At 35.8% G+C, this 23,771-nt stretch overlaps 1 pseudogene across 1 annotated transcript in view; it reads right to left on the minus strand.

The window, feature by feature from the left end:
• Nucleotides 1-8,776: 8,776 nt before the first annotated feature.
• LOC144250965 (dedicator of cytokinesis protein 8-like) overlaps nt 8,777-23,771 on the minus strand; it is an 81,583-nt pseudogene continuing 66,588 nt past the window's right edge. The window contains exons 26-28 of the transcript XR_013342611.1: nt 18,034-18,203; nt 16,710-16,845; nt 8,777-9,069 (exon numbers count right to left, since the gene is read on the minus strand). The product of XR_013342611.1 is annotated as a dedicator of cytokinesis protein 8-like (transcript). The remainder of the gene's footprint in view (nt 9,070-16,709; nt 16,846-18,033; nt 18,204-23,771) is intronic.

Here is a 23,771-nt window from a genome sequence, read left to right on the forward strand (position 1 = left end):
GTAAACCCATAACCATTTAATATTAAATTATTGAAATACTGCTTTCTAAAATGGATCCAGGAATGGCCAGCAATACTATTCACAGTTTTAGCAAAATCTTTTTCCTTTTACTTGGTTCTGATAGTTCAAAGACTTTCCAGATACAAATGGAATAATGCATTCATACTAGATGATCTGTTTAATTTCTATTTACACACAAAATAATGAATCAATTTCTGCTGGGTTTTTGTGGGGACAGCTCATATCCAAACCATAACAGCCAGCATACATGAAGTTGTAGCAGACCATCTTATTGGCTTGCAAGTAGACTAAAAATCTTAGGCCACTCAGTTCTTGATACCTATCAGAATGTTAAATATGATTAAATCCATTAGAACACTGTACTAAAATGATAATAAACCATATCAGTAAGGTTTAATTTTAAATCTCCAATAGTATAAAGTACTATCAGTGCAACTGATCACATTAATAATTTAACTGGAGAAACTCATATGATCATCAAAACAGAGCAAAAGTATTTGCTAATATCTAACAAATATTCCAGATTAATAAATCTCAGGGAAAGATAACTACACAAGAAGAATTTTTAACTTGATAAAGATTAAACACTAAAATTTACAGAAAACATTCACTTAATAGAGATAAAACTTGAATTGCATTCCCCTTATGACTCAAAACATGATACTGCAGCTCAGCATGATCACTGTATTCAAAACAGCAAGGGAAAGAAAAAAATGTAAGGATAAAATAGCAATATGCATTTAATAAACTACAGAGAAAACTTAAAATAGTTAACACATATTCACAATAAATAAGAGGAGACAGCAATTCTGTAAGACCAAAGATTAAGTTATAAAGCTCAAAACCATCCCTCTCCTCCAGAAATAACCAACTAGGATTTAGAAAATTGGATGCAATCACAATAAAAATCCAATCAACAAATTGTGCAGGAAATAACTCCAGAAAGACCAAGATCTCTATGAAGATCTCTATGAAGATGCATTTAAAAACACATAATAAAAAGAGTTCAATCATAGGTATACTAAATTGATCTATAGATTGACTGTAATTCCAATCAAAACACCAAAAGGAAATTTTGGGGAACCTGAAAAAGTAATTATAATTTTTAAAATCTTAAATGTATTACTGTAGATATTATACAAAATGTATGAAGAAAACAAATACAAAGAAAGGATGAAAAGGGGAAAACTCTAAAAGTAGTGGAGTGGGAATTTGCAGGGTCAAATGTGACAGGGTGACCTGAACTGTAGCAGATGATTGATGCCCAAGGGTATATACTTGTAAGTTATTTTAAAAAGGTAAATCAATAAGTGCTTTTCTTTACACTTTAAAACATTATCTTCTTTTGAAGGTTCTTTGTTACATATTTCTCATGCAAGGCATTATAACATATATTTCAATTTAAGAATAACTAAATACCTTCCTCACAAAAGACAGCAACCGTCATGAAATTATACAGCTCCTGGGCCAGTCTTTATTAAGAGTCTGACCATGGGCAATTCATTTATATTCTTAAGTTCTTTAAGTCATACCATATTTATTTGAGAAATGCAAATAATACTATGTGCTTTGTATATTTCCAAGAATTGCACTAGCACATGTAGGTGGAGGGAATTTGTGTTGCACCTGTCACATTATGTGTGCTTGGGAAATACCATTTCCTCTATGCACTGTGTTCTTAAATATTCTATTTCTTTATGTACTGTATACCATGGATATTTGCATTCATCCTTCTCTTCCTATAATTCTGTCAAATGTTGCTTTTCATCTTTAAAGACAATGCTATATTCTTTGGGAGGGGGTGATGTGGGATGATGACTATATCTTTTTCATCAGGTACTCTTTTTATTTAAATGACTTCCCTTTTCCATATGGTATAATAGGCTATAGAGTGAGATAGTTTGGGACTAGTTTGGATTATCTGTTGGAATACACTGCAATGTGCATGAGCAACCATATGACATTAGTCTATGGTTTAACTTGTTCCTCTCCAAACTTCAGAGGAACTATTAATTATGAAATATCAGGGAAATTTAAGCATTCTTTTTTTCCTGTCCATTTGTCTTGGTGAAACTAATGCCATTATTGCCATCAGTGAAGTGGAGCTCAGTTCCCTTTAAGACAGTACAGTGAGGATTTTTTTCAAATGTCTCTTCATCTTACTGGATGGTCTAATTTACTTGATATTATCCAAATGTGCAAATAAATGTACTTTTTGATTTTCTCTTACATCTAATGTTCCTCCCTTGTCTCTATCCCAATGGATAATGGAAAAAGCAAATCAACCGAAATAACAGTATTTTGACAAACAAAATATTTAGACTCTTTAATTCAGTAGAATGTTTGGTTTTTGTTTGTTTGCTTTCATGATTAGACTATTTCACATCATACCTTAGTTTATCAGATTTTCCTCGCTTCCCCTTGATCTTTCCAAGATGGTGATTAGTTATATACAAGCAGCAATAGAGAAAGGGGCCTTAAATGTCCATGGTCCTGTTTCATGGTTTTCTCCTGCATTGTGATTGGTCTAATCCTGGCCTGTGCTCCTGGTATATTCAGGGGTAGGACAGGTTTTAACAGGGTTTTATGGAAAGTCATAGGTGTGCAAAGGAAGTTCCCACACATTTAGAGCAAATTTTCTCTCCAAGCCTTTCCCAGTGCATCACTCATCTCAATAATTTAAGGCTCATCTCTAGGGCTATATAAATGTCACTGGCTAGGAGAAGAACCCTGAGAGCTATCTCAGACCTATTATCAGACACTTCCCTCTGCCACTGAAGCCTTAGAGCTCCCACAGTATGTTGATAGAGCTCTGAGCTACAGGCCTGGAGCTTTACCCTGATATATATATATATTTAGACTCAAATCTTGAGGGCTTTCATATGTAGTTGGAGGTTTTAATGATTTCAATTTTAATGGTTTAATGATTTTAGTCTCTTGGTACTGGCTCTCAGAGGGAATAAATATTAGGATTTTTTCATCTTCCATCTCTCTTCTTTTCCATCATCTCTTTTGTCAAATATGCTGAGACTTTCCTCCTTTTCCAGTATAATAGGAAAATCTATAATCAATAACCTGAGATCTCTCTACTTTGACTTGAGAGCAAATCCCTAAGATGTACTTCAAAGACCAGATTTTTTAAAGTAATGAAAATTAAAGGGAATATGGAATACTTCTTTCTTAATAAAATTGTTTCTGATAAATCAAAAAGTCATACTCTGGATTTTTAATGTCCTTTCTTCCTTCTTTCATTTCTCCTTCCTTCTGTCCTTTCCTGTGATTAGCCAAAGTCTGTGTGTTTAATCACCAAATTTTACTATTTTCAAATTTACTTGAGTCTGGATAACTTAAAGCACCCAGAACTGGGGCTGACCAATTTTTTTCTAAAGGGCTACTTAGTAAATATGTGGCCTTGCAAGCCATAGAGAATCTGTCACAACCACTCAACTCTGCGGTTGTAGTACAAAAGTAGTCCTAGGGAATATGTAAACGAATGTGGCTGAGTTACAATAAAACTTATTTTATGAAAGGAGGAAAGAAATTGGATCATAGTTCGCAAATCCCTGACCGAAATGCTGTGTGCCTAATCCTTTGTTCAACAAAGCAAAATTAAGTTTTGAGAAATTTTTCACTCATAAAATAGATTTAAGAAGGTACAGGGAAAATATTAAACATATTATGTTTTTCAAAAAGGAAAGAAAACCATCTTAATTTGAGTTGAACCTCAACATTGTTGTGCTCTCACTTTATAATTAAGGTCCTGTTTTAGAAGAAGGATGTGAGGAACCTTAGGGATGAGTAGAAGTCCCTCTGGCCAGAGCAGTCAGCAGTGTAGCTCTGTACATCTGTTCTCAGTGAATTGAAAGGTATTATCAATATCTGAATAGATCAGATAAATTAATAGATTTTTGTTATCAGGTTTAACTAGCTCTCACAAAATAGAGAGGTGGCTTGAAAGACTTCTGAATACAAGTAATAGATTAAAGGTCATGCTAGCCATGAAAGCATAAGTAAGCAAGAAAATGGCAGAACTGTCTCCTCTTTGTATGGTGTAAGACCTCTGGCAACCACATGGAGTAGCAAAAATTATAATAATAATAATTGTCTCACAAGTAACAGTACAGATTTTTTTTACATAAGTGCATATTTCTCTTTAAAATGATAGAGAATGTAGGTTATTTGGAAAGATGTATCAAATAAAAATCTGGCTATGAATGCTCTCCCCGATGTAGAAAGGTACAGAATCAAAACCAGATGCAGACCACAAACATCCTCTGTAAAATTCTCCCTTTCTCTCTGACTTGTGTGCATTTCTGTGTGTGTATGTATGTGTGTGCTTAGAATCAAAACATCCATCTTCAGTTCTTAGTATTGTTTTCTTGTATTGGTATTTGTAGTAGCCAGCCTCTTAGATGGTCCCAAAAGATCCCACCTCCTCTTATTCACATTTTCATGGAATTTCCTGTGCTGTCAGGGTTGAATGGGGGTGATTAATAGAATATGGCAGAAGTGATAGTATGTTGCCTCTCAGGCTACCTCATAGACATTGTACCTTCTGCTTTTCTTCTTCTTTCTTCCTAGGTTCCATGTTCTGGAGGGAGTTAACTGCCATCTCATAAGGACACTGCAGCAACTTACGGAGAGGTGTTCTTGGAATACATCAGTGAGTATTCTTGGAATGAACCCTGAAGTCCCATCAAGCTTGGTAACTGCAGCCTCACAGATACCCACATTCATAACCACCAAATTTGCTGCCCTCAAATGCCTGACCCACCCAGATTGTGAAGTAATAAATGACTACTGTTTTAAGTCACTAGCTTGTAGGATATTTTTAATGCAATGTAGATGACTAATATAATATAGTGACTCTTGGCAAAAGAAAATACAAACTACTGCCTGTCTCCTCAATATTTTAGTGAATATACTCCCTTTATTTAACATGAGAATCCAGTTTATTTTTTAACCATAGATCAAAAATGTCTTCTGTTCCACTCTCAAACCAACTGAATTCACAAATTAGTCCATAAAGTTCCCCTCTGTCTTTCAAAGTTTCTGCCTTGTTCCATCACTTCTAGGAAGTCACAGTGTGGGTTTCTGTCTCTCTCCTCTAGGAATCTATTCTCTGCCCTGTTGCTTTGTTCCCATTTTTCTAATTATACTGAAATACAAGCAACCTGAGGGCAGGTTTACTTTGCCCACTTTCAAGTTTCTGCCTACTGTCCCCTGCTGATGTTGGGGCTCAGAAAATGATACACTGATGGGGAGGCTCTAGATGCAGCCTCAGAAGCAGAGTTTCTAAACTTCTCCTACCCTCCTGTGTCTTATTCTTCTTCATTCTCCCCTGAGGCAATCCAGAAAAACTAGAATATTTCTTGCCCCTAGGCAGTTCATAGACCAGAATCCTTGTCCCCAAACCAGCCATAAAAACTGAAATGTTTTATTCTCACTTTTCCCCACCTTTCTGTATAGGAGATAGACATAAATAATAATCTAACCTACTTTATTTTGTTACAAGTCATAAGAACCCCATTCCAGAAAGAACATTGTTCCGTATCTGAAAAGGAAGAAATCCTACAACCAATGGGTCAAGAAGCATCTGCACAGATAGGCTTATCTAGGTACTAATCAGCCTCCAATCTGTTCTATTAGATCAGATGCTTTTTGTCCAACAATGTGTCTGCACAGGTGTACATCCTTCATCATATCTAAGCATAAAAATGGACAGTTCAGCCTGGGTCCATTGATCTTCAATTTGAAGTCTCCTATGTTGTGTAAAACTATGACCAAACAAATTTATTAGGATGTTCTCTTGCTCACTTGTCTTGTATTATAGGGGTGTTGGCCCTAACTTTTATTATGAACAAGAAAGGGATTACCCTCTGTTCTGCCCCTACAGTGATCATTAAGATCCATGATAAGTTTGAACAATGATGATCTTTGTTCATCAATCTTAGTATTTGGGTCTAGAGAAAATAAGCAAATTTCCCAAACAGAGATGGGCTTGAAATGGTTTTCAGGATTTCTCTTTCTCCACATAGTCCCATTTCCACATCTCCACTTTAAAGCGACCACAACAAAATAATGTTGGCATGACAGTTAATAGGCTGCACAGGCAGAGGAGAAAAGGGATATAACCATGTTCATTATGGAATCCTCTAAGTCTCATCACAACTTAATTTCTGCTTATTATTTTATCATGCCAAATATTCCAGTTTTCAGCAATAAGAATCGAGTTTATTTTTTTTTTTTTAAAAAAGATGATTTTATTAAGTCATTGCACTTGGTCATTTTATTGCTACAGCAAAACAAGGCCATTCAATTATAACACTTCTCGTTTTGGATTTTAACTGATTGTCTCATTCTGCTCATACATTTCAAGTTTAAATGCAAGCATAAAAAATTTACCAAAAAACTTACAGAGCACTTGAATTTTTTTTCCCCCTGTAATCACAGTAAGGAGCTAATTTTAAAAAGAAAAAAAAAAAAGGATCCTCTGTTCCACAAGACCCATTCTCTCTCTGCATTTTTAGACTCTTCAGTAAAGTTCTATAAAATTCTGTAGAGGTAACAGCTTTATAAGACAGAAGCTTAGTGGTCACAACACAAAAAAGTAACATTGAATACAATTAGAAAATTAGTATTATGTGTTTCAAAGCATAGCAAACCTGAACTATATATTCACTAATAATTTGGCAATAACAGACTCATCTTTTCTGTCATTTATACTCACAAATAGGGAGTGTGGGAACTAATGTTTCACCTCCAATAAAAGCTATTACTATTACATACCATTTTGTGACATGAAATTTAGGAAAGTCTTCATATCAAGAGCAAATACTGGTAAACTATGATAAAGGAATCATTTTCCCCTTAATTTCAAGCTTGCTTGGTTTTCCTTACATTTTGTCAAGGGTAGAAAAGCAGAGAGAACTTCAATGAGTTTTATATTCTGAGAAGTAGGAAAGTCAAATATACTACAGAAAAATGACCAAAAACCTTCATGAATAACCTGAAATCTGCTGGAACCTTCTCTCACCCCATTGTTTTGGTAGGTAGGGATAACTTAGTACATCTTCCAATGAGAAAGCTGGAAGATATGGTATCTAGGATGCAGTATTTTTATTTTTACCAAAGGACTGTCATTAATTGATAATATAATTTATTTAACAAGGCAATCATTCATTTGACTAATCATTTAAAAACAAAAAGGAACAATTTTGTTCAGTAGTGATCTCATTAGAAGAGCCCAAAGACATTAAATAGTTAAAATGTACACACTCAAAAAGCAAAATTAGCTTTCCCCCAAAGCCCAAACATTGTGACTTAAATATTAAGTAATTGTGTACTGGCATTTCTATTATTTTCTACTTCAGTTCTTTTTATATCTTTTTTAAACAGTAAGAATTTCATTTACACAAGATTTCCATACTTTTGAGATTTAAAAAATGTAAAGAAAAAACATTGGGTGGTTTAAAACAAAAACAAAAAAAAAAAAGGAAGCATGATAACTTGGTACTCAAAATCATTTCCTATAGTACAGCTGGAAGCCTTTTTATTTTTCAAATGAAAAATTTCAAAATTTTAAATAAACCTATAAGTTTTTAGACATATTACGTATAGAATATAACATTCTGAAATGTTCAACTGTTCATAAATGACTCTGAAGAAATTGCTGATTCACCCACTCTGTGAAAATGTGGTTTTCAATATGATCAACTATATTTGGTTTAAATAAGCTGTAATGTTATATTTTATGATATACTAACACCCTTTCTAAACTTTTAACCTAAATAACATTCCAAAATATCTCCAGGAGTTAGTTTGGCCTATTATGGAAATTATACACTGTAAAACCTGAGTATTTACATAATGACAACTTGTCCCAGTATGAAGCCTTACATGAGGTTCTGAAAAGATTTGGATTTTGTTTTCCTAATATTACATTATTAAAAGTCAGAGGGAAGAGTATGAAGAACTAAAGATAATGAAATATTTGAGACTGCAAAACAAGCAGGAAAGTACAGCAATAAGGCTGGTGTTTACTATTTCATATGTGCTGTAGTTTCTAGGCACAAGTAAAGGATTAAATTGATGTTTTTAGATTCCTTAGAATTAATGAACTTATAATAAAGCTCATGTTTAACAATCCATTACATTTTAACTAAATTCCTTTTATGAATCCTATAGTGCAAGCAATATAAAACACTCAAAGTTGAAACTGTTTTTATTATTTCATTAGTTATTACTGTATGCATGGGTGAGTAATCTGATTTATAGCTAGGAAACTCCTATTTCATCACCCAAATTAAAAACAGCACTGCAGACAAACAGGCAAAACAGTGTAATCTTGGGTAAGAAGCTAAAAGTAAAAATATGTATATATTTACAAAGTTTATTTCCCTTAATGTATCATGGGAAAAGTAGTGACTACAGTTACTATAAAGCTAATTTGTCGCTCTCAAATAGTTTATCTTACAGATTACTTGTAAAGATATCACCATATTTATAGTATAGATCTCTTTAAAAATAATACTACAAGTTTCAATAAAAAATTATGAACTTTCTTTCCTTTTTATACAGATTCAGTAGTATTTTCAAGCAAACAAACAAAAATAATGTTTGCAATCCCAGCACAGTAAGAAATAAGGCCTCTTTTTTTTCATATTGGCAAAACTAAATATATATATATATATATATATATATATATATATATATATATATATATATATATATATATTAAAAAAAACACCCACCCCCTAACTTTTAATAGATAATATAGCTCATATACTCATATTTCATTATCACAACATCAGCGTTTGTTATTTTTAAGTAACAAGTCAATGGAAGTTCATATTGTTGTATCTGAATCCCTGGAACACTTCAAGAAGACAGGACAGCTTTTTTCAGTTTCTCTATTTCCATCTCTAGATTACTTCTCAAGGCCTTCTCTTCTTCAGTATAGATAGTGTTCAGTATAGATGTAGCTTCTTCCCCCAAATATTTTCAATCAGCAATTGGTTGAATTGACAAGGAGAGATGACTTGATATCTGATGTGAGAGAAACTCCAGACTTAATTTCTGCTTATTATTTTATCATGCCAAATATTCCAGTTTTCAGCAATAAGAATCGAGTTTATTTATTTTTTTTTTTATTTTTTTTTTTAAAGAAAAAAAAGAAAAAAAGAAAAGAACACCAAGACCAGAGGAAGTTATAATCATGATTTATTTTAAGATCCATGTTTTAAACAATATATCCCTTTCCAGATTTCTGGACAATTTTGTCAGAGGGAACACTCCACCTGCCGGGTGTTTCTCCCCCTTAATCCTGGCTATAATTATGAGAAATGACTCCCAGCTGTTCTCCTTATGGTGCACTTTTTTTTTTTTCTGTGCATTTGGTACTGATGAGACAGGACATCGATGGTAGGGACATGTACATGTGTAGATATTCCAAATACACATATGGAAATGCCTGTTTATATGCATGTAGTTAGGATTTCTACAGAAAGCTATCCATATCAGTGGTGGGAAAAAACAGTTCACCTACTGAAAAGAGTGGATATTCTATTTTGCTCACCTCTCATTGTTTGATCAGGTTCCGTCCAACTTTTTTTCTCCAAATTAGATCAGGACAGAAGCTTTGTTGCAATAATTTCAATTGAGTTTAGGAGACAAAGTTTAAGGAGTCAATCAGTCTGAAGGTAACATTTAAGGGTTAGGGACAGAGCTTCTAATTCTATCTATGCTGTATATTACAAACAGTAAGCACAACAGAATAAATATTTGTTAATCCACAAAAAGAATTGATGCACCAAATTATAATCTGTGAATACACAGTCAGAAATAAGTATTCCTCAATATTCTATCTCAGCAGTTTTATCATCATTATATGATAGATATCGGTATATCCAGAATTTTTTTTTTAATTTTGAGGTTATGTAACACACTTTATGATTCGTCATGATTTGTAAAAGTCACTTACAATGATCATGGAATTGGTTAAGTAGATGCCAGAGGGTTAGGCCACATAGCATGCCCCTTTCCCCTCTTCCTCTCAAGAATGCAAATTGAATGAAAATAAGATAAAGTAATGATAATGTTTTTGGAAAACTTTGCATTTGTTTCAAGTTGAAACTAGGCATAACTTATATTTTTAAATATTTGTAATTACAAATTACAAAAGTCCTCATAGCTATAGAGATGTACGAATATAATATATTTACATCTTTGTTGAGAACTATTTAACTACATGTGACTTGTTGACTGTGAAAGAAATGGAATTCAAATGACATATTGAAAAATATCACTGTGAGAATTTGGAAATAGATATTAAGTTAAATAGGCATCTGGGTCATTACTTACCTGAGGAATTCATTGAGTTCAGCACCATATAGTGAATAAAGAAAATGCCTTAGATTCAGAGAGAACAGGGTTCAAATACTTCTAGTTATATGGAGTTGAACAAATTACCTACATCCTCTAAGCTTTAGTGTAAGTAGGGATAATAATTTTCAAGTAGCTAGAAATACTAAATTAAGTAATCATGTAAAAGTCTGGAGTTTCTCTCACATCAGATATCAAGTCATCTCTCCTTGTCAATTCAACCAATTGCTGATTGAAAATATTTGGGGGAAGAAGCTACATCTATACTGAACACTTACAGATCTTCCGCTTGGCATTATTCCTAAATAATACAGTATAACAACATTTTGTCTAAGAATTTTTTATATTATTTTAGGAATTATAAGTGGCTAGAAGTGATTTAAAGTATTCAGGAGGATGTGCACAGGTTATGTGCACATACAACACCATTTTGTATTGGGGGACTCCAGCCTTTGTGAATTTTGATATCCCTGGGTCTCTAGAACCAATTCCCTGTGGATACTGAGGGACAACTTTATGTACCATTTGTCTTCCTGCAAATCCTTGATTTTTCCCCTTACGTTGTGATTATTGCCTATTTCTGCTATAGAAGATAATTATGCTACTCCAATATAGGACAGTAGGAGACCAAAATATCCTACCTTCAATATGGCTCTTTGGCATAGGAATGACTTGGAGCTGATTATTTTGAGAAATAGCAGACACACACAGAAAAGCTCTGAAAACAGCGTAAGTTACCTTTTTTAAGGGAAATTTACATCTATAGAGGAAATTTCCACTTGTGTGTGTACCTCTTCCTCTGTATCAGGAAGAGAAGGCTGACTAAATTACTAGGGACATTGAAGGAGAAAGCACTAATTTGAACCTGAATAACAAATATTACTTACTCTTGTTTATTCTGCTTTTCCTGATCATCTCCCCATAACTTGCCTCTTCATAGTTTGGTATCATGATGTAACAAAAGGTGCTACTTAAGGCAGGTTTCTAAGCCACTTCTTTGAGATATACCCATTTCCCTGGGTGATTATATATATATATATATATATATATATATATATATATATATACACACATAATGCATGTTAATAAGCTTCTCTGTGTGTGAGGGGGGTCCCATTTTATTCTCTAATGGAAGCCCCATGAGAGAACTTACAAGGGTGGAGAAAAAAATGGTATTTTCCTTCTCTACGCTGCTTGGTACTCACTCTTATCTTTTCTTGTGCTTTTAAGAATTGGAAGACAGGAAAATACTTTATTGATTTGTGAACACAGATCATTGTTGTTCAAACTATTATCATAGCAGCTGAGATTCTGCATGGAATTTATTTCTGCCAATGAGCTGGACTGGCAAGAAATTTGGAAGGTATAAAACTAGTAAAGGCCATTTGGCCTCTAGCAGTGAAAATAGGCTTCAGAAATGTGAAATTTCACTATGTGGCCTCCACTGATGCACCTCACTGCCAGCCACCAGCTTTGGGTCTGCTGGACCATTCTGCTGAGTAGCAGTGTTTCGTGAAGCTTCCTGATCTCTGAAGGGTCAGTAGTACCTTCCGGAACTCTGCATTATAGCAATGTAAATGAAAACATGAAAATTTGAAATCTTGACTTCCCCCTCATCTTTTCCAGTCCTTTGTTAGTATCTGATGGAGTTAGGCCATCCTGTCTCAAAATGCAGCACCTTGGCATTTCAGGAAACAGCAGAAGCAGGAAGGACACTCTCACTTACCTCTCACTTTTTTTTCCCCTGTTGCTGACCATAACACCTAGGAAATATTTTCTGACTTTGCTATAAAGCAGGTCATCAGATACTGTTTCTAGAGGTTCTCCTCCCACTCAGGAAAGGAGTATCATTATTTCTGAAGACACAGGGTCACAGAGATGAATCTGAACAAACACACCTTGATAAGTCCCCCTCAGTTTTACTCTTTCGTTTTTCCCCCCATACTTTTTAACAGAGTAATACTTCTCCACATTATATACTTCCTCAAACCTTGTATAGGAATTATATAAGTTTATTATTTTCTTTAGGTTTTTTTCATTTCTTTATGAAATTCCTTATGTCACATAGAACTTAAATTAGTTTGCTTTTTTCCCGTTCATCTGTCTTTGTCAGCTTTCCTTTCAAACCCAGCAAGAGTCTCTAAGAGGGGTGAGGAAAATCTTTTTCTCCCCTTTACACTTACTTTCCTGTATTAAATCACTTTGCACTTAAAATAGCTAGGGTTTTTTTGGAACTTAACTTTAAGTAATATACTTGCCACAATAGGTTCCAAACCTGTTCTAGACATTGGGTATTTATTTTTAAAATATCTTTATTTTATTTATTTATGTATTTATTTATTTAATGTGGTGCTGAGAATCAAACCCAGTGCCTCAGATGGACTAGCCAAGCACTCTACCACTGAAACAAAAACCCAGCCCCTAGACATTAGGTGTTTGAAGTAGGAAAAACTTTTCTCTTTGAAAAGCCTAGGGAATAGGCAACTCCATCATCAGAAAAATCAATCTCTTCATTTATTTGCAAGAAAAGTTATCTCTTTTCTGTAGAAAATTAAATTTTATAATTAATAAGTATGATACATATTATTCAATTTCTCATCTTCTCAGAAGTAATTAAGTCTATCTTATCATAATGTATTGATATTAGGTGCTGATTGCACTGGAAGACAGAAAGAAACAATTAGAATTCTCTACCACTTAATATTATCATGACATCTGTCCTTTACCACAAATTGTAAAAGCAGAACACACCTGGAACATGAATCAACCTGATTAAAACCCTGATATGAGTTTATAGTTGTATAGATAGCATTTACTGTAAAATTTGCCATTTTTTTATTACTCTCAATTAAGTTTAAAAAAAATTCTCAAGTCTAATGATTTAACATCAATGTAATATAATATCAATTACCAACTATTAACAAGACAAATAAGTACCTTTGGTCTCTCCCCTTCTCCCTCCCTCTTCTCCCTCCTTCTCTTTCTCTTTTCTTTTTACAATTTTAAAAGGTGGAAGTTGAATAGTTTCTTTCATCCCTGAAATCTCTGACATTCGGATTCTCTCTTTAAGAAAAAATAAAATCTTTTTTTTTCTGTAGGAATTTTGTCCAAAATCTTCTTTCTAGTTCTGGGAATGAGTAATCCTCCTTCACTTACTATCTATATGTAGCTCTTCTGTTCATCTATATGTAGCCCTTGTGGCTCATTATATATATATTTGTTCTAGTTACCAAACTTACTATGAATTTACATTTCAATACCCTATAAGCTGTTATTTATAAAATAACCTGTCTTTGATTTCTCTAAGACCAAACAAAATGGGCAGCCTGTGATTCAATGACTTAGATAAGCTATAATGAACAGATTTAATCTAATCAATATTAGGGGATTCTTGAAATACTGGGTTGAGAATTTGATGCAGGCAAAGTCTGGGATCAAGAAGAAGAAGAAAAAATGTCATGTTCATATACCTTAGGTTGCAACAGAGAAAACTAGGATCACATCTGCCTTATACTCTTCATCCTTATTCTAAAATTTACCTATTCAGTCATCCCTGCCTGGAAGCAGCTCTCAGCCTGGTGTAGCCTTCAGATGGGAAATGGTAATGGGAAGCAGGTGTGCATTTCCAAGAAGCTCCCAGCTGCAGCTGCTGCTGCTGATCTATAGAGCACACTTGAAATATCAAGGTTGAAGATAAAGAAGAAGAAGTGGGGGAAGTAGGAGGAGGAGGAGGACGAGGACGATGAGGAAGAGGAGGAGGAGGAGAAAGTTAACTATGCAACTTTACAAAGGTTAAATCATCAGAATAGATTTTGAAGGCAAAAAAGGCTAAGAAAACAGCCCAAGGGCTACTAAAGTCCTAGGCCAGAGGAGGGCCTGACTCTGGGGAGTCGAAATAGACCAGCTGTAGCCACTTGCTCCAAAAATCAATGGGAAAAATGATGTTGGAAAGCAGGAAAGAACGTTACTTAGTATAGCTATAATGAGAAGGCAAGCCTGTAAATGTCCTCAGCCCTGTCTTCCTGGACACTGACCAGAGTTTTAGGATTAAATAGGGGAAGAAACTAAAGTGGAGGGAATAGAAATCTGCATAGTGAACCAGTCTCAGTCAACCTGTGGTCTGGTTGATAGTTGTGCCAGGTCTAGTTCAGGGAAGGTCCACTGGCCCCGGGGAACCCATTAACACTAGAAGGGGCACCTCAGGTCTCATTCTGAGATGATTGCCTCTGGTTCTGGAAGGCAGCCTCAGTTCACATCATTAGATTATTGCTCCTGCTGAGGATGGGGGGCATTCTCATCACCATTGGATGGTCTTCCTGCAAGGCCCACTGTTTCGAGAATCTTGAAAATATCTTAGTTCCTCCTATCTTGATGTCTTTAGCCTTGAAGGGGTAGGATTACCAGTGTCAGATGGACACTCCTTAAATGTTTACCATGTTTGCATACACAGCTGAGCCAGAATCTGTCCCAAAGTTTGAGGCAGAAAGGAGACAGATACAAAACCAAGGCAAAGATGCTGAGATTTTGTTCTGCTTTTAGTTACCTCCCTGGACTTCTGCAGGCTTTGGTGAAATTAGTGCGTTTAAGCCATAACAGCTTTTTAGTCCCTATTACAAAAGTTCAGCTGATCCCCAAGAGAGGTATTACCTGGAACAAAGCCAAGAAGAATAAATTTAAGAAGTAGTAGTTCCTTTGGAATTATTGTGTCTTTAAATTATGATAAGGAAGATTAAGTTAGGTGTAAATAGAATTTGTTCATTGCTTCTGTTAGGTTGTTTTTTGAGGATCGAACCCAGTGTCTTGCATGTGCTAGGTGAGCACTCTACTGCTGAGCCACAACCTCAGCCCCCAAAGGGGTTTTCTTGCTGCTAAGATCTTTGAATATTACTTCTTGAAGCCAGACAGACGTAAGGTTGGACTTACAGAAGAGAACTAGTTTGGCTAGGCACCATGAATAACTGTTTAAGATTTTAGCTTCTTTGTTACATAGTCTGAAATATAACATGAGGGTCACGAACTGCCTGATAAATTAATCAAATCCATAAATTAGTGGAGTCTTCTGTAATATGAATTTAACTGTAATTCCTTTTTGGCAGTGGGTGGGGTGTGGATGCTCAAACCATTTATTATTCTACTCTGGCCACAAGTGTTCATTTTCCAGTGCTAAGCACACTTTCTGTTACTCATCAAGTCAACAACAATATGCTTCTGCACCCTTGGTTTATGTGGCGTAGCTAATATCCAGTGGAATGTAGTGGTGAAATTGCAATGAGGTATTTGTGAATTATGTGAAGGAAATGTTAGTTTTGGATGGAAATAGAGAGATGATGAAGTTACTTCAACTTGAATTACCCTTGGTGTGTTGACAAGAAGTAATGGAATCCTTAGATTTACCTTCACAGGGAATATGTTCTAACAGGTGCACTTGGGGCTTCTGCGTTCCTTCCTTAGAGGCAAATGATATAAAAGGCAGAGGGTGCCTCAAGTGAGTACCTTTGATGAGAAGGATCTCAGAGAGGTGGAGGAGGTCAGAACACACAATATTTATCAGACTGTAAGATCAGTGATGTCAAATCTCAAACATTCTTTCCTTTTGTTTCTTACTAAGTGCTGAAGGAAGAGAAGAAAGTCATCTAGCAAAGAGGAGCTGGGCCAAAACCCTGTCTTCTCAGATGAGAGCCAGGTTGAATTCTCTACAGATATATATCTTACACTGAAATGCAAAAGTGAATTAAGATGGGAGGCACAGTGCTGTTTTGGCAAGTGTTAGTCAGAGCTCATCAACAAGTAGTGATGAATCCCACCTCAGGTGACTAGAAGGCCCATTCCTGGAGTAGCACCTCCTAAAGCCACAGAATTGTGCAAAAGAACAGAGCCAAACAAATTTCACAGGTTCCCTGGGGACCCAGGAAAGCTGAAGTCTTTTGCCTGAGAAGCATATATTCCAAGCTTCTGGCCACTTCAATCTTTTTTTGGAGGCAGACTCAGTATCTAAGCACAGCCCAGGACACCAACATAAGGAAGCCTTGGTTTGATCTTTTTTGTAAAGATCTCAGAGTTCCCAAGTTCACCTCTTTCCAAGTTTCCTGAAACTTGAACTCAGGCCATTGGGGCTGCCTAGATCTGAGCTGAAGGTCTCTCACTGTTGTAGGAACCTTCTCTGATCTGTTTTCCTAGAGCCAACCTCACTGTGATTCCTTTCAGCACAGAGTAACCATCACTGCTAGCTGTAAGCTGGGCTCCCTCATCTGAAGCGGGGAGAAGACACAAGCAAAAATTAAGCCAGAGAAATGTGCACTACATACCAAGGAAGATAGCATTGTTCCACTTGTCTTCAGATTAAAATGATTCCCTGCTTGGCCAGGGCGACGTTCTGGTTAATTGCACTGGGCCCGTCTTGTTCTTCATCAGATCCACTGGTTCGGCTTTTCCCACTAACAGCTGCAGTCAAAATATCACAGGAGATGTCAAGCCAAAGATGGCATTCCCTGTGATATCACCCAATGTCCAGTCAGTGACTGGGACCTTCCTAGTCACTAAAATCAGCAGTCATTTTAAACTTGATGTTTAAATTATTTATTATTTTATTAATAATGTTACCAAATGTAGCAAAAAGCAGAAAAAATGTTGCTGAGCACAAGAATAGGCTGGAAACGATTTTTTCAAATTGCAAAAATAAAATCTTTCATAATAGCTTTCTGCAATATAATTTTTAACTTATTTTAAATGATTGAAAAGAATCTATGATTATATAATGAAGCAAGTATCCTATAATAGATCTCAAAGATATCCAAAAGTACCAGAATAATGTTATTTTCATAAATTCAGCAATAATTCATTAAATTTCAAGTGTTTGCAGTGAATGTTAACTTATTGCCCCTATATAATATTGACATATCCATATTTACACATAGGACTAGATGTGCACAAACGAAAAGGGGCCAACCATTTAAAAGGCTGCTTTTAAAGAACGCTACCAGTCACAGAGACCATTCCTTTGATTTTTGGAAAAGTATGTTAAAGCACCTGACATCAACTGGTTCACTAAAAACCAATTGGACCTGTCAACACCACAGCAATTTGGATCTTCAGTTTTTCAGAGAAATTTAAGATTAGACAACATTTCTTGTGCTAAAGTTATAAAAGCAGACTCAAATTTTAGAAATAACAATTCACTGTTGTGTTTTAAGGCAACTGGGTTTTTAAACAAATAATGAAGTAAATAGCACATAGAAATTATGTAAGACCTGGTAACATTATCAAAACCAAAAAATTATGTTCTCTAATTCATACAAGGCATTACAGCAGTGATCTCCAAAGGCAATAGTTCTGTTATTATATATCATGCTTTGTGCTGTGTAGTTATAGAGTTCATCATACACTAGCAGATCAAGGAGTACATGAATGAATGGACAAGTACTTTCTGAACAAAACATACATATGGTTATGTGTCTTTTTTTTAAACTAATAGGGACCTGAGTTAAGAAGGTTTGGAGGCCACAGCTACAAAGCCTCACTCATATAAGAGTACCAGCACTAGAGCTAACAACAGAGACTTATTCTGGGTGGGGAGTGGGCATTTGGCAGGGCCCCTCATCAGTCCAGGAAGGAAACACAAGGGGTCCTTACCTGTGAAGTCGTAGAGCTGTGGCAAAGCATCCAAAATGATGCCAACCAAAGGTAGGGAAAGGGCAGCGATTTTGACCTTCATTTCAGGTTTGACACACCGTGGGTACAGGTCATGTGAACTTAGCAGGCTGTGGATGGCACTGACAGCTTTCCTTTGCACTTTGCTGATTCTGTTGGCACAATGAGGAGAGCTACAGATTACAGCAAAGGAAAACTGAGCAACATGCTCTAAACAAAAAAAAAAAAAAGTGATCAAGACACTCCTGAGCAATGAGGTGACAATGTGAAAACTAAGCAAAATAGGGTAGTTGTATTTAGAATCCAGTAGCAGTCTGTTCTAATCCTAAATCTGTGGGTAGAAGTGTCTAGAACCCAGTGGCAAACTGTTCTAATCCTGAATCCATTGTTTATCATGATGTTTTCAAGTTTCTCATGTTGTAGCATGAGAACTTCATTTCTTTTTTTAATATTTATTTTTTAGTTGTAGTTGGACACAATACCTTTATTTCACTTATTTATTTTTATGTGGTACTGAGGATAGAACCCAGGGTCTCACATATGCGAGGCGAGCGTTCTACCACTGAGCCCCAGCCCCAGCCCCAGAACTTCATTTCTTTTTAGTTTTGAAATAATGATGTTTCTTGTCAGGTGTGGTGGTACACTTCTGGTGTCAAATCCAAGAAACTATTGACTAATCAAAGTTTATGAAAATTACCACTATGATTTTATCTAAATATTTTATAGTTTAATTCTCACACTGAGGTCTTTGATCTATTAGATAAAAATTATTACCACTATTAATTTTTGTATATAGTGTGAGGTAGACATTCAACTTCATTATTCTAAATGTGGATATCTAGTTGTCTCCGCAACATTTGTTAAAAACACTCTTCTCTGCCCCTTAATTGTTTTAAGCACCCTTTCAAAAATCAATTGACTATAAGCTCACATGCCTGCAATTCCAGCGACTCAGGGTGCTGAGACAGGAGGATCACAAAAGATCAACTTAGCAAGACCCTGTCTTAAAATAAAAACTAGTGCAGGGTGTGGTGGTGCATGCCTGTAATCCCAGTGGCTGGGGAGGCTAAAATAGGAGGATCGCGAGTTCAAATCCAGTCTCAGCAAAAAGTGAGATGCTAAGCAACTCAGAGAAACCCTGTCTCTAAATAAAATACAAAATACAGCTGGGGATGTGGCTCAGTGTTTGAGTGCCCCTGAGTTCAATCCCTGGTACGGCCCCTGCTCCAAAAAACAAACAACAAAACAAAACAAAACAACAACAACAATAACAACAAAAACAACAACAAAAACCAACCCTATTGACTATAAATGTAAGGATTTATTTCTGGACTCAAGTTGCCCTATGTCTACCTTTATTTCAAACTGCATAGTCTTGAGTACTTTTGCTTTGCAGTAAGTTTTGATTATTGGGAAGTGTGAGTCTTCCAATTTTAAAATTCCTTTTAAAAGTTGTTTTGGCTATGCTGGGTTACTTGAAATTCCTCACAAATTTTAGGATCAGCTTATTAATTTCTGCAAGGAAGCCAGCTGAGATTTCGGGAGGAATGCATTGACTCTGTGGATGGACTTGGGGAACAGTGCCATCTGAACAATCTTAAGTTTTCCTATTCATAAATATGTGATATGCCTACATTTTTAAAGATCTTTATTTATTTAACACTGTTTTGTCATTTTCAGGGTTCAAGTCTTGTACATCTTTAGCTTAATTTATTCCTAAGTACTTTCTTCTTTTTGGTGTTATTTTAAATGGAATTGTTTTCTTAATTTCATTTCAGATTGTTTACTGTAAGTATATAGAAATACAATTGATCTCTGTATATTGATCTTATACTCTGCAACCTTAGTGAACTCATTAGTTCTAATAGCTTTTTAGTGAATTCTTTTAGGACTTTCTATAAACAAGATTATGCTACCTGAGAATAAAGAGTTTCACGTCTTCCTTTCTAATATCAATATTCCTTTCTAATACCAATGTTTTTTATTATACTTCCTTGCCTTTTTTGCCCTGGATATAACTTCTAGCACAATGTTGACTAGAAATGACAAAAGTGGACATTTCTGTCTTGTTCCTGATCTTAGGAGAAAAGCATTCAGACTTTCACTGATAAATATCAGGTTAGCTGAGGGTTTTTCACGGAGGCCCTTAGTCAAGATGGGGAGGTTTATTTGTTTGTTTGTCTTTATTTGTTAAGTGTCTGCCGAGTGTATTTATCAGGAAAGGATATGAGGTTTTATCAGATACATTTTTTGCGTCTTTCAAAATAATTGTTTTTTTTGTGTGTGGGGGGGGTTGTTGTTCTTTTCTTCTATTGATGTGATGCATTAGATCAATTGGCGTTCAGAAGATAAACTTATCTCCCACTCCTGGATAACTCCTAATTTTCCATGGTGTGAAATTTTTTTCCTATGATGTCTTTGCCTGGTTTTAGTTACAGGGTAATGCTGACTTCATAGGAAGGGTTGCGAAATGTTCCCTTCTCTTCTATTCTTTGGAAGAGTCTAAAAAGGGATTGGGGTTAATTCTTCTTTAAATATTTGGTAGAATTCTCTAGTAAAACTCCCTGGTTCTGGGTATTTTTTCCTAGAACATATTTATTTATTTATTTATTTATTCATTCACCAGCTAGCTCAAGCTCTACTTGTTGTAGATCTATCAGATTTTCTGTTTCTTCTTGGAGTCAGTTTTAGCAGTTTGTCTTTTTAGGATTTTGTACATTTAAACTAGGCTATCTGATTTTCTGATTTGTTGGTGTATAATTCTTCAAAGTATTTTTTAAAATCCTTTTTATTTCTCTAAAATAGTGATATCTCTCTCTCTCTCTCTCTCTCTCTCTCTCTCTCTCTCTCTCTCTCTCTCTCTCTCTCTCCTTTATTCTCTCTTTTCTTTCTATTCTGGGGATTGAGCCCTGGGGTGCCCTACCACTGAACTACATCCCCAACTCTTTTAAATTTTTATTTTGAATTAGGGTTTCACAAAGTTGCTCAGCCTGGCCTTGAAAGTGTGATCCTTCTGCCTCAGCCTCCTCCAGGGTTGCTGGGGATTTCAGGTGTGTGCCATCTCCCCAGGTCCTTTCAGTCTCAATTTTAGTAATTTGAGTTTTCTTACTTTTTTCTTGGTTTGCCTGTCTAAACTTGTTTGTCAATTTTGTGAGCTTTTAGTTAGGCTGATTTTTCCTCTCTTGTTTTTCTCTTCTTTATTTCATTACTTTGGCTGTAATCTTGATTATTTCCTACCATCTGCTTGCTTTGGATTTCATTTGCCCTTCTTTTCATAGTTTGGTATATATTCTTTTGACATTTTATTAAAACCATGTATAGATATTTACCTATTTAGGAATAGTAAAAACTAAAATTATAATAAAAAAGTAGGTTGTATTTATCCCCAAAGAAATGTGCTCTAATATCCACCAAAAACCACACAGAAGAATGTTCAAATCAACTTTTCTCACAATAGCCCCAAGTGGATGCTTCTGTGTATAGTAGAAAAATTGTTGTATACTAATGTAAAGGAATACTAAAACAAAAAAGAACTCCTGATATATACAACCATACACTGAAGGCTACTACAGGTATAATGTTCAGTAAAAGAAGGTGAAGTTCAGTAAGTACCAGTCTCTGGTAGAACAGATCAGATCAGAACAGTGGATGTCTATACGGACTAATGCTGAGAGGGGGCAACAGGGAATTTCCTGGGGTGCTAGAAACACCCTATATCTCTGTCTGGCTGGTAGTTACCCAAGAGTGTTCATACGTGAAAGTTAATTACACTTCAGATTGCAGTTTTTTAATGCATATGAATTATACCCTAATAAAAAGTAAATGAGATATAAAACCTAATATGTGGGAGCTAACCTTTGAAGTTCCGTTTTTAAAATATGCTTTTTAAAATTGTTTTAAATATGCTATTTCAGAATCTAGGGTTAGATAGAAAATATTAACTGAATTTTCAAATGACTCAGATTCTTACAACCTGCCTTTGAGAAGCTGTTCTTGTTCTGACTACCATCTCAGTCTGTGGTCCTGGCAGTGGGCTGTGTTCTGAATAAGGCACTACAGTTTGGTAGCTTAACAAAAAGATGCTAAGCAATTTCCAAATGCTTGAAAAATGGCATTAATGATGCATGGACACTTGTGGATACACCCAGGCACAAGATTTCCAGGGAAACCCACTGAAAACAAGCTGAGAATGCTTATAGGGATCCAGTGACTGAGATGGGTCCCATCGGCTCTTGCCCCACAGGTGGGTAGGTCTATTAATTGTTTTGGCAGCAAAAGAAAACACTGATCAATAGGAAGTTCTGTAAAAGGAAAAAAAAATTCTGAGGTTTTAGCCCACATGGTAGAGTCCTGACAGTATTTCTAATAACTTTCCAGGAGTGTAACTGACAACTCAGCAGTCAGGGATTATTGTGTTGCCACAGAGTGACACTGTTAATTAGTTTCTCTCTAGGGGGTGGAAAAGGTACTTGGTTTGTGTGTTTGAAGAATGTATCTACCTGATTAAGCATAATTACAAGATGGTCTCTGAACATACTCTACCCTGTTGCTAGTAATATCACAGCTACAATTTTACAAGGAAACCACTTAAAGAAATGTATCAAAGGACAATTAGGAAATTGGGCATGTTTGTATAGGAAAGCAATATCCTTTGTGTTCCAACTTTCTTATCAGCACCTTATCAGCACATGTGTCAGGGTATTTTTTTGTTGCTATAGTTATAGGGTAAAAATTTCTAGTGAAAAAAAAAATTGGGAGTAATTTAATTACAGTCAAACCAATATGGAATTGAAGCCATGGACCAATATCAAGGCCAGATACTGCCATATACCTCCTGGGTGCTGAGACATAGAGGAGGTGAAAGAATAGTAAGTCCTGATCCTATGGCATCTTCCTTAGCCTGGGGAGGCCTGACCACGAGAAGCCTACTAGAGACACAGGGCAACTGCCTTCTCAGCAGTTACTTCCTTTGTCAGCACTGAACTAAGCAGCATCTTGCTCACACCTTTGTTGAAATGGCTTTGTTTGGGCTGGGTGTGTAGCTCAGTGGTAGAGCACATGTTTAGCGTGCATAAGGCCCTAGGTCAATCCCCAACCCCCACCCAACTCCATTCATTGGGAGCTCATTAAGCAGAGCTTCCTTGGTAAATTCCACTGAATGAATAAACAAGTGACTTTTAGGAAGTCACTTTGTTGCCAGGTGCCGTGGTGCACACCTGTGATCCCAGCCGGCGTGGGAGGCTGAGGCAGGAGGATGGCAAGTTTAAAGTCAGCCTCAGCAAAAGCGAGGGGCTAAGCAACTCAATGAGACCCTGTCTCTAAATAAAATACAAAATAGGGCTGATCAAGTGCCTCTGAGTTCAATTCCCAGTACCAAAGAAAAGTCACTCTGTGGTTCTCCTCCCTGTCCATGCCTCTCTACATTCCCATGAGTGCCATTTTATTCAAAACAAGGATGCTGTTGAATGGTAAAGTTTTTCACTAAGGACAAGAAGTTGAACTGTTGGGGCTGGGGTTGTGGCTCAGTGGTAGAGCACTTGCCTAGCATGTGAGAGGCCCTGGGTTCCATCCTCTGCACCACACAAATAAATAAAATAAAGGTATTATATCCATCTACAACTATAAAAAAATATTTTTTAAAAAAGAAGTTGAACTGTAAACTTTATTATGGAGTATGCTTTTTCCCCTTCTGCATCATGTTCCATTTTAAGTTTCAGAAA

Source organism: Urocitellus parryii, chromosome Y (assembly GCF_045843805.1).
Source record: "Urocitellus parryii isolate mUroPar1 chromosome Y, mUroPar1.hap1, whole genome shotgun sequence".
Classification (NCBI taxonomy): Eukaryota; Metazoa; Chordata; class Mammalia; order Rodentia; family Sciuridae; genus Urocitellus; species Urocitellus parryii.